We start from the raw sequence: 16,427 nt of genomic DNA, 5'->3' as shown, positions 1-16,427 counted from the left end.
TCATTCATGCCACTTTTACCAATATTTAGTTTAGTAATGAAAGGATCAGAACCATGCTTCTGCCTAAGATTAAGTTGATTAACCTCATACAGATAAAGCATTCTTAGTCTTTAGGCTGTTGCCACCCGGATCACACCAGGACTGACCTTCAAAAGCTCTTCCACTTTTGTATTATTTATGCCAGTTCATTGGGGTAAGGAGACATTAGTAACATTAGTAAATTAATGAGCATAAGTCTAGTTCCATACTCCGTCATAATATGAGCTCCTTGATCAGAAGTAATGCTATTTGGAAAACAATGGTGAAAAATGAAATATCCTTCAAGTACTGAAGGGGCAGGAAGAAAAATTCGTATTTGTAGAAAGTTTGTAGTCCAGTGAGGATAAACTGCGGCACTGTATGTTACAAAGCATTCCAATTAAATAAACTTGCCACTGTTGACTGCCATTTGCCCTAGGGCATGCTGCTTCAAGATTATTGAAAGCCTCCTCAGCAGGAATGCCCTTTGTGAGCTTTCCTATCATATTTCAGAGACCCCAGATTTTAGAGTACACATCGTAAAAAAGTACCCACGTGTAACTGTGACAACTTGCATTTCTGTTGTTTCAAACAGTCCCAGGAAGAAGTCCAGCTCCAGTAAACTGAAAACCCATTTGATCCAGAGATGCCTGAGTTGGAGATGAAATTTGGTAATCTCTCCACATTATCATACTAAAAACCCTGCCCATGGAGGAGCTTGTTGGCCATTTTCAATACATGTGATGTATGAAGAGCCACGATCGAGAACTATGCCTATGTGGCCTTTGCCCAGCCTTTACATAGAATAACTCAGCTAACCAGTGCAATAAAAGCTCTGCTTTTACCTTTGTCCAGAGAGGCGTTGCTTTGGGAACTATCTCAGGTGTTCTCCCTACTTGTCAAATCCTCCTTGATTGCAGTTATTGGGCTGTCACCTGCCAAGCGAAGAAACCCACCCAATGTGTATGTAACACCCTGGACACAAATATCTTTGTACCCACTTTTAAAAGTCCAAGAAAATATCCTTTTCTCAGAAGTTTTTTTTTTTTTTAACCAAATTTTCAATTATGTCACTATCGGGAGAACCCACTCCTGATGGTTACATGGGTTCTTTTCTATTTCCTAGGTGTCTCGGCTGGGTTGAGAAATAAAGGGAAAGAGCACAAGAGACAGAAATTTAAAGCTGTGTGTATGGGGAGACATCACATGTCGGTAGGATCCGTGATGTTTCCTGAACCGTAAAACCAGCAAGTTTTTATTAGTGATTTTCAAAAGGGGAGGGAGTGCACGAATAGGGTGTGGGTCACAGAGATCATATGCTTCACAAGGTAATAAAATATCACAAAGCAAGTGGAGGCAGGGCGAGATCACAGGACCACAGGATGGGGCAAAATTAAAATTGCTAATGAAGTTTTGGGCATGCATTGTCATTAATAACATCTTATCAGGAAACAGGGTTTGACAGCAGACAACCTGTCTGACCAAAATTTATTAGGCGGGAATTTTCCTTATCCTAATAAGCCTGGGAGCACTACAGGAGACTGGGGCTTATTTCATCCCTTCAGCTTCTACCATAAAAGATGGCACGCCTTAAGGGGGTGGTCTATAAACCTACCCTCAGGGTGCATTCTCTTTATCAGGGATGTTCCTTGCTGAGAAAAAGAACAATATTTCTCCTATTTGCTTTTGAAAGAGGAGAAATATGATTCTGCTCCGTCCGGCTCACTGGCGGCCAGTTGAAAGTTACCTCCCTTGTTTCCTGAACATTGCTGTTATCCTGTTCCTTTTTTAAGATGCCCAGATTTCATATTGTTCAAACACACATGCTCTACAAACAATTTGTGTAGTTGACACAATCATCACAGTGTCCAGAGGCAACATTCCTCCTCCTCAGCTTACGAAGAAGATGACGGGATTAAGAGGTTAAAGTAAAGACAGGCATAGGAAATCACAAGGGTATTGATTGGGGAAGTGATAAGTGTCCATGAAATCTTGACAATTTATGATCAGAGACTGCAATAAAGACAGGCATAAGAAATTACAAAAGTATTAATTTGGAGAACTAATAAATGTCCATAAAATCTTCACAATTTATGTTCTTCTGCCGCGGCTTGAGCCAGTTCCTCCTTTCGGGGTCCCTGACTTCCTGCAACATATCATCGTATTGTGATGGTTAATTTTATGTGCCAACGTAGCTGGGCCACAATGCCCAGACATTTAGTCAAACATTATTCTGGATAATTCTGTAAGGGAGATTTATAAATGAGTTTAATATTTAAATCAGTGGACTTTGAGTAAAGCAAATTGTCTGTGATGATGTGAATGACCCTCATCCAATCAGTTAAAGGTCTTAATAGAACAAAGACTCATGTGCCCTGAGCAAGAAGGAATTCTGCAGCATATGCCCTTTGGACTTGAACTGCAAAACTGGCTCTTCCTTTTGTTTCCAAGATGCTGACTCATCCTGCAAATGTTGAAATTGGCAGCCTTCATAATCATGTAGCCTAATTCCTTAAAAACCTCTCTCTCTCCACACACCCTGTGTTGGTTTCATTTCTCTGGAGAAGGCTACTTACCATACAGACAGTGAATCAGCATATATCTGTATTTCATTATGCCTCAAAGGGCAAAATTAAACACCCAGGTATATTTCTCAATGTTCTGCACACTGAGAGGATTTCCCTTCATTGTCTTTCAGGAGCAGACTGAGTGGGACTGTGATACCACAACTCTTCCCTTTGTAGGGGTTCTACTATCTTAAGAAAACCGTATTTAAATAAGCCCTTGGTTGGATATGGTACACATGTCTTCTCCTTTTGTTTATTCTCTTAATAATATCTATTAATGAACAAAAGTTCTTAAATTTGAAATAGTCTAATGTATGTTTTTTTTTCACTTATAGTTAGTATTTTTTCCTATTTAAGAAACATTTGCTACTTTGAGGCTATAAGAATATTTTTCTATGTTCTGTTAAGTAGTTTGCAGGTCTTGGAAATGAAAGTGTGTGGAAGTAAAGCAAATTTCTTAAACAAAGTATGAAACTGCACACACTTATTTGAAAGAAGCATTTCAGTGCACTAGAAATCTACCAAAAATGAGAAGTTGAGAAGTGCTGACAAATGAAAACTGCTAGTGGAAAGTTTGTGGCCTGCTAGCCTGAAGGCATTCCTATTTTGCTAACTCAGGCTTACCTCTGCCTCAGGCTACAAAAATCTGCCCTTTTTTTCTGGATGAAGGGAAGAGATCCCTTTTGGGGTGAATGGTAGAGCCACTAAAAAATTATTTTGGAAGCAAGAGATAGATTGAGTTGATAAGTTGTCTCTACATCTCTGGTTGACTTGTAAGTTACAAATGCATGCCAGAAACCCCAAATAACCTGGAGAAAATTGGAAGCCTGAGGAAATTTGCAATTTTGCTGCACCTTCAACCCACAATCAGCTTAGGGGTCAGAGAGTGTAGATCTTATAAGATGGCATAAATTATCCTTTACATACCACTGCTTAAATGATTTTCCACTAACCTATTCAGACAAAATGCAGACACCTAAGGATGGCAGGTTTATGCAAAACAAAATCAAACAAAGCAACCAGTAGTTGTACACTGTGGGGAGACAGATCTCATGTTGGAAATTCAGGCATGATTATTGCTTAACCAAACAGAAAATAATTAAAAAGTCAAAAAATAACAGATGCTGGTGAGGTTGTGGAGAAGAAGCAATACTTATTCACTGTTGGTGGTAGTGTAAATTTGTTCTGGTAGTGATTCCTCAGAGACCTAAAGACAGAAATACCATTTGACCTGGCAATCCCATTACTGGGTATATGTCCAAAGAAATATAACTAGTGACTGGGTGCCGTGGCTCACACTTATAATCCCAGCACTTTGGGAGGCTGAGGTGGGAGGATCACGAGGTCAGGAGATTGAGACCATCCTGGCTAATGCGATGAAACCCTGTCTCTACTAAAAATACAAAAAATTAGCCGGGTGTGGGAGCAGGCACCTGTAGTCCCAGCTACTCCGGACGCTGAGGCAGGAGAATGGCCTGAACCTGGGAGGCAGAGCTTGCGGTGAGCCAAGATCGCGCCACTGCACTCCAGCCTGGGTGACAGAGTGAGACTCGGTCTCAAAAAAAGAAAATATATACACACACACACACACACATATATATATATAACTAGTTATGTTAAAAAGATACATGCACACATATGTTAACTGCAGCACTATTCATAATAGCAAAGACATGGAATCACCCTAAATACCCATCAGGGATAGACTGGATAAAGAAAATGTGGTACATATACACCATGGAAAAAAAAGAACAAGATCATGTCATTTGCAGGGACACAGATGGAGCTGAAGGCCATTATCCTTAGCAAATTAATTAAGGAACAGAAACCACATACAGCATGTTCTCACTTGTAAGTGGGAACTAAATGATGAGAACTCATGGACACTAGAGGGAACAACACACACTGGGGCCTTATGGAGGATGGAGTGTGGGACGAGGGAGAGGATTAGAAAAAATAACTAATGAGTACTAGGCTTAACACCTGCATAATGAAATAATCTATATGAGAAATCTCCATGACACATGCTTACCTATGTAACAAACCTGCACATATATCCCTGAAATTGAAATAAATTTTTTTTCCAAAAACAAAATCAACAACACTTATGCTACGGTCTCAATGTGTGCCCCACCTCAAATTTTATGTGCTGAACTTAATCATTAAAGTGGTAGTATTTAGAGATGGCGCCTTTAGGAGGTGAATGAGTCATGAAGGTGGGGCCATAACAAATGAGATTAATGACTTTATAAAAGAACCGGAGGGAACTAGCTGGGCTCTGTGTACAATTCTATCTCTTTTTCCGTGTAAGAACACATCATTCTTCCCTTCCAGAGGGCACAGAAACAAGCCACCATCCTCAGAAGCAGAGCAGCCTTCACCATCTTCCAAATCTGCTGGCGCCTTGATCCTGGTTTACTAGCCTCCAAAACTGTTAGCAAATACATGTCTATTGTTTATAAGTTACCTACTCTGCTGCATTTTGCTATAATAGCAAGAATGAGCTAAGACAATTTGGGAGAACAAAACAGAATCCAGAGCTGCCTCAAGACAAAGATATCTACCTTTACCATTTCTATTCAATGATTTATTGCAAATTTTAGGTAGTGCAATAGAGCAAGAAAATCAAAGACATACAGATCATAAAGGAAAATGTAAAATTTTCTTTATTTGCAGGTGATGTAACTGTGGAAATGGACACTTCTAAGCCATCTATAAAATAGCTACAAGAATTTTATGTGATTTTAGAAAGAGAATATATGCCTATTAAAGATACAGATTGATACTCAAAATCAATAGAATTTCTCTCTACTACAATGTGAACATTCCAAAACAATGTTTTAAATGTTCTGTTATACAAAATATCTAGAAATACACTTGGCTCAAGATAATCAGGACCTACAAATTATTACTGAGAGACATTGTGCAAGAGAATACCATAAATAAATACTAAAAAATAGTAAGATTGATTACTACAGAGAGTTGGTGGACATTGGGTAGAAACTTCAGGAAAAGGAATGGGATATCTGAGAGGAGAGACATTTCTTAGGAGACTTCTTGGACTCTTATGCCTCTACTGGTACCATAGTATTGTGTCATATATCCCAAAATAAATAAATAACAACAATCAACAAGTATATGGAGGAAGGACTAAAATGGAATACAGACAGTAACACATAACCTAACTGTTTACGAATGAATAACGTAAGTCACTCAACGAGTTGGGAAAAAAGAAGATGAACCTAAGTGATGCTGGAAAACAATATTTTTGCCATATTATAAAGTCAAACATAAAATGAAATATAAATATGTACTGTAGTTAGAAAATTTTATTCTCATGGGAATATGAGTTAGCAATTCTGAAATCAATGTTTATGTACACTTGGATTAAATAAGAAAATGTGTCGTGGCTAATGAGAGACAGGTTTCTCACTGCCAAGAAAACAAATAGAAGGGTGGAAGACTAGAATGAACCCTATGGTGTTTCACCAGGATTAGAGGTTATGGTTCATGTAAATGTTGGAGAGATGCACAAATCAAATACATGTAAGTATATGTATGGTAGTACATATACAAATATTTTCTAGCCTTAACTGGTAAGACTAGAATCAATGAGTAAACTCAGGACTCAGGTTCTGTCTCTAAACACCATTATCTAATGAAAGGTGCCAGGACTCCTTGAAGACATTTAATATCAGTGCCAGGGCAGGAAAAGTCCAAGAGGAACCTGTAACATTTTGTGGTGTCAGAAAGTAAGAAAGTGTTTATAAACTATGGGGCATGTTGAAAGGAGACAAGAGTGACACTGAGAGGGTTTCTTACGGCAAAAATGGAATGCTGGGAGCTAAAATAATGAAAATATTAGTTATAATCTATAAAATAATATGTATATAATTTAACCCATACTCAACTGAGTGAATGAATAAATAAATAAACTGATAAGACAGAACAACTCTTCCTTAGAGTAAAATTTCAATTATTACAAGTAGAATTAATCAAGGTAATAGGTCACCATGAGGAAAACACTTCTGTAGTATGTTATCAGCAAAACCTAATGGGTGTTAAAAATTCACTGGAAAAAGTGTAATGAGAAATTTATATTCATCAAAGTGTCTCCCCAAAAGGTATTTATTAAAGACAAGCACATACAAGCATACATATATATATATGGCACCTTTCATTAGATAATGGGGTTTAGAGACAGAACCTGAGTCCTGAGTTTACTCATTGATTCTAGTCTTAGTAATTAAAGCTAGAAAATATGTAAAATATATGTATACATGATATATATATTATATATATATGAAATTATAGTGGAGAGACTCAGCACACACCACTTACACCAACTATCAAGGTGATAGGACATATTAGTCTCATGAATTTTCTAATAGAATGCACTGAGAAGAACAGAGTGCCACATCTATAGTATTCATATATTCATATCCCAAATTCATAACTATAATCTCAGTGTGAGAAAATTTTGGGCTATTCCCAACTGAATATCTAGATACTCCAGAATTATTAACTGAAAATAATATTTTTCCCTATTGAATTACCTGGATTTTATTGAAAATCAGTTGACCACATATATATGTATATCTATTTCTGGACTCCATTCTATTACTTTGATACATACATCCACCCATAAGCTGTTAACATACTTGCTTATTGTAGTTTTATTTATTTATTTATGTATTTAGTTTTACTTTAAGTTCTGGGATACATGTTCAGAATTTGCAGGTTTGTTACATAGGTATACATGTGCCATGGTGGTTTGCTGCACCTATTAACCTATCGTCTAAGTTCCCTCCACTCATCTCCCACACCCCGACAAGCCCTGATGTGTGATGTTCCCCTCCCTGTGTCCATCTGTTCTCATTGTTCAACTCCCACTTATGAGTGAGAACATGCAGTGTTTGGTTTTCTGTTTCTGTGTCGGTCTGCTGAGGACGATGGCTTCTAGCTTCATCCATGTCCCTACAAAGGACATGATCTCATCCCTTTTTATGGCTGCATAGTATTACATGGTGTATTTGTAGCACATTTTCGTTATTCAGTCTATCATTGATGAGCGTTTGGGTTGGTTCTATGTCTTTGCTATTGTAAATAGTGCTGCAATAAAAATGCATGTGCATGTGTCTTTCTAGTACAACGATGTATATTCCTTTGGGTATATACCAGGTAATGGGATTGCTGGGTCAAATGGTATTTCTGGTTCTAGATCCTTTAGGAATCACCAGACTGTTTTCTACAATGGTTGAACTAATTTACATTCCCACAAACAGTGTAGAAAATTCTTATTTCTTCACGGCCTCTCCAACAGCTACTGCTTCGTGAATTTTTAATAAATCACCATTCTGACTGGTGTGAAATGGTATCTCATCGTGATTTTAATTTGCATTTCTCTAATGATCAGTTATGTTGAGGTTTTTTTCATAGGTTTGCTGGCTGCATACATGTCTTTTTTTGAGAAGTGTCTGTTCATATACTTTGCCCACTTTTTCATGGGGTTGTTTTTTTCTTGTAAATATGTTCAAGTTCCTTGTAAATTATGGATATTAGACCTTTGGCAGATGGTAGATTGCAAAGATTTTCTCCCATTCTGTAGGTTGCCTATTCACTCTGATGATAGCTTCTTTTACTGTGCAGAAACTCTTTAGTTTAATTAGATCTAATTTATTATTTTTGGCTTTTATTGCAATTGCTTTTGGCATTTTCATTGTGAAGTCTGCCCATGTCTATGTCCTGAATGTTATTGTCTGGGTTTTCTTTGTGGGCTTTTATGGTTTTGGGTTCTGAAGGTAAGTCTTTAGTCCATCTTGAGTTAATTTTTGTGCACAGTGTAAGAAGGGGAAACAGTTTCCGTTTTCTGCATATGGCTAGCCAGTTTTCCCAACACTATTTATTGAATAGGAGATTATTTCACAATTGCTTGCTTTTTTTCAGGTTTGTCAAAGATCAGATGGTTGTAGATGTGTGTTGTTATTCATGAGGGCTCTGTTCTGTTCCATTGCTCTATATGTCTGTTTTAGTACCAGAACAGTGCTATTTTGGTTACTGTAGCCTTGTTGGTTTGAAGTCAGGTAGTGTGATGCCTCCAGCATTTTTCTTTTTGCTTAGGATTGTCTTGGCTATATGAGATCTTCTTTGATTCCATATACAATTCAAAGCAGTTTTTTTTTTTTTCCATTTCTTTGAAGAATGTCAATGGTAGTATGATGGGAATAGCATTGAATCTATAAATTACTTTGGGCAATATGGCCATTTTCATGATATTGATTCTTCTTATCCATGAGGATGGGATGTTTTTCCATTTGTTTGTGTCCTCTCTGATTTTCTTGAGCAGTGATTTATAGTTCTCCTTGAAGAGGTCCTTCACATCCCTTGTTAGCTGTATTCCTAGGTATTTTGTTATCTTTGTATCAATTGTGAAAGTGAGTTCATTCATGATTTTTGGTTCTATGCTTGTCTATTGATGGTGTACAGAAACGCTTGTGATACTTGGACATCGATTTTGTATCCTGAGACTTTGCTGAAGTTGCAAATAAATTTCTTTTTGTTTCTACCAGAAAGAGTATTTATTAGAAAGAGTGTGCTACTATATTATATAACTTAGCATGCAATGATGACTAAAATTGAGTTGAAGAAACAGTGTCTTTGTCTACCTAAAAGAGTGGCATCAAAGTGAGAGAGAAATGACTATTTTCTATTAGATAAAGACCAAGCAGGAGTCTTTTCTTTTTGTACTTAAAAACTGGGTAGGCCATGAAATAGGTATCAATAAATTTCTCAATTTTCCAACACAGACTCACTGTATTTAGACTTATAATTACTGGAATCCTTTCCAAATTCTGAAAGGATATTCTATTATAATTTTAGATTTTAATTATGTTGTGAGTTGTCTTTTAAATTTTTCTTCATATTTTTGTTGAAAAGGCGATAGACCTTCCACCAAGATAGTGTTTTAGTTTTCAGTTCAGAAATGTATGTGATGCTCTAGTACAAGGCTGAGGTTCCAAACTTCTATTAGAACCTGAATGATGGGTAGAAGTTAAAAGTAAGAGTATGTGCAAAGTAACATTAGGATAAGGGAAAATATGTATGAAGACAAAGGATATTTTAAGTGAAAAATGTTGTCTTCTAATTAGTGCCTCTTGCTGTATTTTGTGTATTTTGTATATCTCTTAAAATAACTCTATGAAAAAGGGATAAGCAAATAAAGTAAAATCATATTTATAAATTATATGCATTAAATGAAAGCAAAAAATAATACTTTTTATTTTATTGGAATTTTGCCATATATTTATATATTAAATGTTAAATAATGGTTTATAGGTCAATTATACTTTATCTACAAAATGTAAAAATATAAAGTACTTAAAAATAAACTATAAAAATAAAACAAGATGATACTATTGCTGATATATACAATATTTTGTTTTCTTTTGGATTAAACATGGTTTTATATACTCCTCTCTGGACTTAAACACTTTCAGTATGTTTTTAGAAAGAAAAACACTAGAGACAGGCATGGTAGTTTACGCCTGTAATCCCAGCACTTTGGGAGGCTGAGGTGGGAGAATCACCTGAGGTCAGGAGTTTGAGACTAGACTGGCAAACATGGTGAAACTCTGTCTCTACTAAAAGTACAAAAATTAGCTGTGCATGGTGGTGGGCACCTGTAACTCCAACTACTCAGGAGGCTGAGGCAGGAGAATCCCTTGAACCCAGGAGGCAGAGGTTGCAGTGAGCCGAGATTGTTTCATTGCACTCCAGCCTGGGTGACAGAATGGAGATCCTGTCTCAAAAATAAATAAATTAATAACATAAAGAAAAAAAAATATTCTTTTTTTTTTTTAAATCTACCAGTGAAGCATGTGAGAAGCACATTTCCCTGTGACAGTCTCACCGGTATAAAGAAATAAGAAATACAAATGTCCTTGGTGTTGTCATGATGATTCCAAGATAATGAGGGGAGGCTTTTCTTTTCTTAGGTTTTCCTTTTTTTTTTTTTTTGAGACAGAGTCTCACTCTGTTGCCCACGCTGGAGTGCAGTGGTGCGATCTTGGCTCACTGAAACCTCTGCCTTCCAGGTTCAAGTAATTCTGCCTTAGCCTCCTGAGTAGATGGGACCACAGGCATTCACTACCATGACTGGCTAATTTTTGTATTTTTAGTAGACACAGGGTTTCACCATGTTGACCAGGCTGGTCTTGAACTGCTGACCTTGTGACCCACCTGCCTCAGCCTCCCAAAGTGCTGGGATTACAGTTGTAAGCTGCCACGCCCGACCTTTTCTTAGTAGTTTTTAACCTAGGAAGGTACAGTCATAATTTCATTGTGCATTTTTCAGAAACCTCTATATATGTTGTATTAAGTTTATTACTTTGCTTTGTATACTTGATTTTGTATCTTGTAACTCTACTGCAATTATTTATTCATTTTAACAATTTCTTGTTGGAGTCATTAGGGTTTTCTGTATGTAAGATCATGTCATTGTCAAACAGGGACAATTTTACTTTCTCCTTTCCAGTGTGAATGTCTTTTATTTATTTCTCTTGACTGATTCTCTGGGTAGTATTTTTAGTACTATCTTGAATAAAGTGATGAGAAGGGATATCTGTGCTTTGTTCCTGATCTTGGAAGCAGAATTTTCAGCTTTTCATCTTCAATATGATGATAGCTGTGGGCTTTTTACATATGACCTTTATTATGTTGAAGTAATTTTCTTCTATTCCTAGTATGTTGAGAATTTTTATCATGAAAAGGTGTTGAATTTTGTCTAATGCTTTTTCTGCATCTATTGAGATGATTATGTGATTCTTATTTTTCATTCTGTTAATGTAGTATACCAAATTAGCATATATAAGAATACAACAAGATGCCTCTTGGTCATGATCACATCTCAAATGATTATCTATGTCTAGATATGTAGCCTAAATATTGAGCCTAAATCACTCTGCTGAGGCCCCCATCTGCCTGATGGCATCTACCCACAAGGGTGGCCAAATACTAAAAGTGTAATTGCTACCTCATAGACTGTCCTTACTACCTATTTAACGTTGCTAAAACTCCTATGCAGTACATAGTGCTACCTTTTTCTTTTACAGGATAAGGAGAATATGAGGCAGGGAAGTTTACGACTAACCCTGGTGTCTATGGGACTAGATCCCTTTCAGTGAAATCCAGCATCTACTCCTCTAACCTCTACACTACATTTTCTCTATTAGTGTGATCTGAAACTTCTCAAGGGCTTTCTCCTCTTTATAATTCTCTATCAGGGAAAGCTAATATATATTTTACAAGGAGGTTATTTTCTATTCATATTCTAGTCTACTTTAGAGAGTAATGAACTTTTATTGAAACTTTCCACCTATCAACTGATTAAGACTTGACAAAACCTTACAGAATTCACAGAGATATACTGTCTTTATGATGAGAAAGTTATTTAAACAAATATTGTTAAGTTCAAATACAAGTCCTAACATTTTTACCTAGAGAATTTCAGGTTTAGAACCTAAAATCTGAATCAAGTTTTACTTCATCTTATTTTTTTTGGATTTTTAAAAAAATAACAGTTAAAATAGTGCTTTTAAAAACTGGAAGACTTTTTAGTTCTTTTTTCTTTCTTCAGTAGTTAAAAAATATGACATCAGTCTAGAAGTCTAATACCCTGGAATCTCTTGATAATTAGACCACAGATGGAAGGGAATATCTTTTGCTAGATGTCTTATTTAACAAAAAGATTTTATTCCACTGTTCTTGGTTTTTACAGCATCTGTTTCTTCAGAATGAGTAATAAGCTTCTTGTGATTATGTCTGCATGTTGAAATGAAATCATTTGGAGTCAGAAAATTATAAATGAAATATATTTGACAGACATATTTACTAATAATTACTTTTTTTGAGTCATACACACCTGATTTATTAGTGTCCTATTTGTATGCAGACAACTTTAGAGTGCCACTGATAATTACTCTAAGTCTTTTTACATTGATCCCTATGAAGTTCCCTAAAGAATGATAATAAGTTGGAGGTTAAATAAGGGAAATGTCTTATTTACCACCTCCTATTATTTCTTTCTGATCTTCTCAGTGTGAGACTGTTAGGTACAAAACTTTATGCTAGGCAAACAAACAAAAATCATGTTTGCTAATTAGTTATGTGTATTCAAAAGTAGGTTAACCACAAGCAAAAATGTGATAGATGCAAGTAAAGTTTAAAACATTGTAAGAATTTAAAATGAAAATGATAAAAGTTCACAATTCAAGGAAGTGATTGTGTGTGAAGCATGACTTGAATAAAAATATGATTTGTACCAATGGAATCCACTTAATTAAAAGAAAGTATTTATTGACGTCAGGCCTTTATCTAGGACTTGGGTGAACATCCTAAACAAGTTGCAGTCTTTATCTTAAGAAATGGTCAGCTGACTGAAAGACATGGAGACAGAAACAGAAAAATATGATCGAATGTTTTAGTTTCTGGTTTAGAGATGTATATGGAGCCCTAAACAAAGCTAAGTTACCAAATCTAGAACCTGAAGAATGAAGGTTAAAGGTAAGAGTTAATCCAAAGGGCATAACAGAAAAAATATGTACGAAAGCCAACATGTTAATGAGAACATAATATATTCGGCTAACGGAAATAAGGTTTATACTATTTCAAGACATTGAGTGCAAGACTTCATTGTGAAGAGATGAAGCTGGTGGGTAAAGTATAAATAATTATGCAAAAATACCAAGAAGGGTACACATTATTCTCAAAATACTTGATTTTGACAACTGAAAAGTGTCATGATTCAATAGGTAATTTAGCAAAATTGCCGACTGAAAAGTCCAAAATAGAAAATCAGGGAGAAGAACAAAGTTTGTTTCAGTAAAGAATAATCTTTCAGGTTAGTAAAGACAGAGATCAGGAATCAGATTGGACTTAGATTTCTCAACAGAAATACTAGAAGATAAAATAAAATACAAGAATTTCATCAACAGTCTAAGGGAAAAGTATTCTCAACCCATTATTAATTATTCAGCTAAATTAGGTAAGAACGTTTTCTCCAAAAGTGGGATGCCTCAAAAATCTACTCTTCATATATCAGCAAGTTACCATAAGATGTGTTCCAAAAATGATAAATTAAACAGGGAGGAAGGAATGATGGAAGAAAGGAAAAAAAAGGGAGGGAAGGAGGGAAAATTTGGAAGGGAGAGAAGAAGAAAGACGTAGGAACTAGGAAAGGGAAACTTGACAAAGGAGAGGAATAAAGAAGTTTCCACTCTTAAGAGGCAAGAAAATGTCTCCAAATGGGAAAAGGGCAGCCCACACAATTAGAGTAAGAAGGTTGTGGGTTTCTCAAGAGATTTATATAGGAAAAAAGGCATGCACCCATTACTTCATGTACCTGACCATATTAGGAGAAACCTTTTATATTCTCGTATTCATTCTTGATGGGTAGCTATGCAACTCAAAGGAAAATAATTCTTTCTACCAAAAAGACACCTGCACTGATAAGTTCATTGCAGCACCAGTCACAATATCAAAGACATGGAAACAACCCAGTTGCCCAATGGCAGTGGATTCAATAAAGAAAATGTGGTACATATACACCATTGAATACTATGCAGCCATCCATAAAACATAATACAATTATGTCCTCGGCAGCAACATGGATGCATCTGGGGGGCCATTATCTTAAGTTAATTCAAGCAGAAACAGAGAACCAAATACTACATGTTCTCACTTAGGGGGAGCTAAACATTGGGTATACCCGACACAGAGATGGGATCAATAGACACTGTGAACTCCAAAAGAGGGTAGGGAAGGAGGGGGATAAAAGTTGAAAGACTACTTATTGGGTACTATGGTTGCTACTCGGGTGATGAAATCTTTAGAAGCCCAAACCTCAGTAGCATCCTGCAGTATAGCCATGTAACAAACCTGCACGTTGTGTCCCCTGAATTTAAAAAAAATGAGGTAATTAGTAACTTCAGAAGAAAATAATAGGCAAGAAAGAAAATTTATTCATCTTGTCCAATATAGGTCTGCATTGAATATTATTTATTAGTAGAATAATGCTAGTACTGAATAATAATTTAATAGTAAATTTTTACCTAACATTACAAGGAGAACAAAGGGACCTTATGCTTTGGGGGAAAAGGGACACTAATATAAGAGAGATATATTTTTCTTTTTTGTATTTAGAAGACACTAGATATTGTCTAATATTAGAAAATCAAGTAATACTTATTATGTGACATTAAGAAGTAAAGAGGAGAAGTAAGTAGAGAAGGAAAAGTGTTTGAATAGAGATGGTAGAATTTGTTGGTGGAACGTGTGGGGTAAGGCATTGATTATTTTTAAATCATAGGCTACAATATTAAAAAGCAATTGAAGATAAAGGACTTACAGACATAAATGATAACTTCCATTCTAAAAGTTTAGCAGCAAAACAGCAGAAATGAAGAAAAATAGCATGAAATAGCCTCAGATCCTAAACATTATTTTTTTAAAAGATTTGAAAATCTGAGCATATTTGGAAACACAGGAAGGAAAGAACAGAGTTGAAACTGTTAAGACAGAAGAAAACATCCAGCTAATTGATTCTACAAGTACCCTGGAATGCAGATAAGACTAGAACATGCTTATACATCATTGTAATAATAGTTATCTTTGGCTTCTGCTGACTACTGTTTAATAATAGTAGAGAAAAATCTGCCACTTTCTTTCTTTTTTCCAATCTACTTATGTCTGTGAATTAATAACTTTAAGCGTGACATCGATTTCAGTGTAGTGCTAGGTTTAGATCTAGCAAAAGAAAAGTTACTGGTTGAAGTGATAATAGTTATGAGAACCAGTATCGGTATTTGATGTATGTAAAAAGACTTAGGAAGACATATCTAAATGCAGTGTGCAGGGTGAATATGAAAGAGAAAAATAGTTCAAAGAATTTATTCTGACTCCTGGGGAGAAAGCTCTCACTGCAATCACTGAGGAGGCGAGACTTGGAGAAACTAAGGGAAACAGATAATGCCTGCTTATTATTGGAGAAAAATAAAAGATTGCAGGAGGAAAAGGAACTTTTCCAAAAGAAAGTTTATGCTGTATTTTTCTCCTACATTTGTGGATCTTTAGTGTTCCTGAAAGGCTTCATATTTTGGTTATACAAGAAGGAGTTCCCACGAGGATCTGCTTTTCAGTTTTCCTGTGGACGCTCTTGATTTTGTGAAACTCGGAAAGATAGAATGTTTTGAATATCCTCTTCTTCATCAACCTCCCTGACAACAACCACCTCTTACCCTCTCTTTCCTCAGGGGTACTAACCAGGCTACTCCTTGCCTGTCTGGTGAATTCTTTCTCTTAAACTGAAACTGAGCTACCCCAACACCCTTCTCAGAAAACAAAGCAAAAGGAAAAAAAATGAGGAAAAAAACAACAATAAAAAATAAACAAACATAAATGGATACCAGAATAAATCTCACTTCTCTTCTTCAGGAACTTCACCACTAATTAATCTATTAGCTATTTTTTCAAATCCCACCTTTTGGATATCTGGACAAAAAAAATTATTACTTCCTGTTACTTATGCATTTAATCAGAAATAAAGAAATATAGCTTTGTTTGTTTTTTCCTGTTATAAGATTTCTATTTAGTAAACCAGAACAGATTCATGCTGCTTATATACTTCTTTGGGTGTTGGTAATTGAGTTGCCAAATACAGGTTTGTGGACATGGACAGGTCTGGTGTTCTTGGCCTTTTAATTTATTAAATGTGGCCTCAGGGATATCATTTATTTTCTATGAGGATATATTCTTTTATTATTTTTTATTTTTATTTTTTTTCTGAGA

The sequence above is a fragment of the Colobus angolensis genome, unplaced genomic scaffold (genome assembly GCF_000951035.1).
Source record: "Colobus angolensis palliatus isolate OR3802 unplaced genomic scaffold, Cang.pa_1.0 Scaffold5, whole genome shotgun sequence".
Taxonomy (NCBI): domain Eukaryota; kingdom Metazoa; phylum Chordata; class Mammalia; order Primates; family Cercopithecidae; genus Colobus; species Colobus angolensis.
The sequence above is the reverse complement of the archived record's forward strand: the minus strand, read 5'-3'. Positions refer to the sequence as shown.